The following is a 4,147-nucleotide window of genomic DNA, read 5'->3' on the forward strand; positions in this document are numbered from 1 at the left end:
TTTTTTTTTTCTCCTACCATTATTATTGTTTTGTTTTTTATTTAAATTTAACTGTATTATTAATATAATTTTTATTGGCATTTTAACCCAATCGGACTCGACAAGAAGAAGATCCTGATGTTGATCGCCTAGTTGTTGTATCACCAGCATAGTCTGCATCACTATAACCATGTAATTTAAGTTTCACCCTAGAATGAAAAATTAAACCATAGTTATAGGTTCCTTTTAAATATTTTAAAATACGTTTCACCGCATTCCAATGTATTATCAGAGGCTTTTCTAAAAAGCGACTGACAAGATTTACAGCAAATGTTATATCAGGCCTTGTGATCTGACTTAGATATAACAAACTTCCTACTGCTTCTCTGTATGGAACTTCCCCTGCTTGTAATGATTCAGATAAATTTGCATCTAATGAGTGTTGTGGATCTGCAGGAATGCATAGGGCGTTGGATTCAGCCATATTGAATCTCTCCAAAACGCGTTGACAGTATAATGACTGATGTATAAATATTGACCCATCTGATCTCTGATCAATTTCAATTCCCATTTTCTACGTTTTTCTTTTGGTATATGAACATAAACATCACTACCAAATACTTTTAAATTGCTTATATTGGGACTTTTATTATACCATAATTCATAGGTGTTTTTTCTTTGTTACCTGAATTTAACGTACGATTCAATACATATACAGCTGTATTTACCGCTTCAGCCCAAAGATTTTTTGACAAATTTTTACTGTATAACATAGTTCTAGCTGCTTCTACTATTGTACGCATTGTTCTTTCCGCTTTACCATTTTGCTGTGGTGTATATGGTACACTGGTCTCATGTTTTATACCAAATTTATTCAAAATAGCTTTGACTTCATCATTCTTATATTCCAAACCACAATCACTTCGTAAAGTAAGAACTGATATATTTAACTGATTTTTCAGTTATTTATACTGTATTTAAGAATAATTCAAACTTCTCTTTTACTTCTGATTTTTGTTTCATAAAATATACATATGTATACTTAGAGTAATCATCTTTGAATATAACAAAGTATCTTTTACCACCAAGAGAATTTTCTTCCATGGGTCCACAAACATCACTGTGAATTATCTGACCTGGTTTTGTTGTTTTGGTACTGCTCAGTGTAAATGGTTCTCTGTGTTGTTTACCATAAATGCAAGCTTCACAGAAAAATTTGTTTTCCATATCTGTGAATTGAATACCCATATGCCTTAGGTAATTTCTAACATATTGAACATTCTGATGACCTAGTTTTTCATGCCACTGTTGTAATGTAAGAATTTTTTCAGCAATATTCACTTGATCTATCTCTTGCGAAATCCTTGTTTTAAAAATCATCGAAAACAATTTATTCTCACGAATTCCAACAGCAACTGTACTATTTCCTCTTTTAAATGTACAAACATTTTTGTCTGTTATCATTATTATACCTTTATCAAGGCACGCTCCACATGAAAACAAATTTACTTTGAGTTCAGGTACATGTAAAACATTTGACAAATAACTGTCAACCCATTTTTCGCCAATTTTTGCTTGAACATATATATTACCTTTACCAATAGCCATAATATATTTACCATCACCAATACGTACTGGCAACTGAATCTTGAACGACTCATAAGTTCTGAAACACTCTCTTCTACTGATCATGTGATCACTTGCACCGGAGTCCACATACCATTTATCAGAATCACTAATTTTGCTTACCATTGAATTAACGCCTATTAGTGCATTACCAGAATTTGATTCGTTTTTATACTTTACGTCTTGTTCTTTCTTCAAAATCCAGCAATCACGTTTCCAATGACCTGGTTTCTTACAAAAATTGCAAATTCCTGGTTTTCTATCATTTTTTTGTTGATTTCCAAATTTTGAATATTTTTTTTTTGCGTTCTGAATGATTTTTTTGCCGCAAATGCACTATTTTAACCATTATTTTTCTGGATTTCATAGCCATTACTTTGTCTTGTTTCCTCCACCATAAGTCGGGATGTCAAGTTTAACAATGTTTTGTTCTCAGATGATATAGAATCCCATGCACTATAAAAATATTTATAATTTTCTGGCAAGGTCATAAGAATTTTGGTTATAAGCATTGAATCGGATATTGGTTCACCTAACTGTTTTAATTGTTTACTCAAGTTTTCTAATTTTGATATATGTTGTGCCATATTATCATTTTTATCCATAACATAACTATAAAATTTTTGCTGAATCAATGTAATTGATGTATCAGACTTTTGTTCATATACACTCAGTAATTTATTCCACATACCTTTTGCTGTGTCACAGTTCATTATGTAATCTAATGACTGCTCATCTACTGACATAACTATAAAACGTTGAGCCTTAGCATCTGTCATTAATCATTTTTGCTGCACTTGTTCTAAACGCAATTGTCTCTCTGTGTCTGTTTCTGTATCATGTTTTATAATTTGAATTGGATATTCATAACTTTCATCTGTTACAGAGAACAACACATCATATGATTTTAATATTACCGTCATTTGAAATTTCCACTTTGCCCAATTTTCACTGCCGTTTAGTTTGTTAATTTTTATAGATTCGTTTTCCATGATAACGAATTTCCTGTACACTGTCTGCACACAATAAAAAATTACAATAATATTTAACACGATCGACGCACTTACTACGCGAACGCACTTTAAATTTCACGATTAATTATATTACTAAAAAAAATCTAAATATTGAGTACTGGGTACTGGGCCCATAACCTGTTGAATGGAATAGGTTATGTAATTAAAAGATTTAGAAATTATTCGTAATATAATAGTATTTAATATAAAATGTCAAAACATATAATATAAGAGATGTACAACGGCAACGGGTCACTTTACTCGATAGACGATGAAACTAAGACTAAACTGTAAACATGNTCGATAGACGGTGAAACTACGACTAAACTGTAAACATGTATACAATAGGCTGCATTGAGTAAAACAACATAATCGTAAAAGGAATGTGTCCCTTTGACCTTGTACTATACTAACATAAGTAAAAATACATTAAACTGTTATCTTAAATAATATTACTGTACCCAGTGTGTTGTTTAATTATATCAACAAGTTTAATAACTAAATTAAAGTCCCCTTGAATTGTACCTTATTTATTAAATTTTGGATGTGCATGGCAAAAGGATTAGTTCTACTTTTGGTTGTAGTTAATGAACATCTAGTATAATTGAATCCCTAAGATTGTGTAATTAACCCTTTAACAGGCGCGTGCCTATTTTTAACGTTCATAGTCGCGTGGGGGTCTATCAGACCCCATTTCTAAAAAAGTAAAAAATATGAATAAAAAGTTCATTTTTTTAAATTCAAAGACATTATTTGTTACCATATGATATATAAATATGGATAAAAATTAAAAAATAAATAAATTACAAAATTATGTGCATTACTAAAAATTATATTACGAAAAAAAAAACTTAATTTTCAAAATTTCATTAAAAAATTTTGGTTTGTAAAAAAATTATTTTAACAGCAAAATCTTATTTTTAAGACGGTAAACAAAAGCTTTTACTATTACAAAATGTATTTTAATTAATTTTTCTTGTATTTCTTTGAGCTCAAAGACGGTTTATATTTATTAGTTTTGTGTATTTACATTTATATAATCATTTTTCTGAATTAAACTTTTTTATTATTAATATTACATTTAATTATTATGATACGAGTATATACAATTATTCGTTCGTATTAGCATATCGATTACCGATAATCAATGTGTCCACATTGCGACGCGATGTAGTTATTACATGTTTTGTTCTTATTTGTTCCGTATCATCGACTAGTGAAAATTCTCAATAGATTATTTATTTTTAAAACTTAATTGCAGTCGGTGGCAGATCCACATAATTCCAATTCCACAATATTATATCGATTATAATATTGCATTTACGATAAAACGATATTTTGAAAAAAATACAAGTCCAAAAAAAAATTATAACGTTACAAGTCGCGTGGGGGTAAATATGACCCATTTCAACTTTGATGAATATTTTAAGTCATACATTTTTTTCGAAGGTATTTATTAATGAAAATCGATTCAATATTCCTATAAAAACCATCTTCTAAATTTATATCTATGTACACCTTTTATGAAA

The sequence above is a fragment of the Daktulosphaira vitifoliae genome, unplaced genomic scaffold, assembly GCF_025091365.1.
Source record: "Daktulosphaira vitifoliae isolate Bord-2020 unplaced genomic scaffold, ASM2509136v1 Scaffold_1, whole genome shotgun sequence".
In the NCBI taxonomy this organism is placed as follows: Eukaryota; Metazoa; Arthropoda; class Insecta; order Hemiptera; family Phylloxeridae; genus Daktulosphaira; species Daktulosphaira vitifoliae.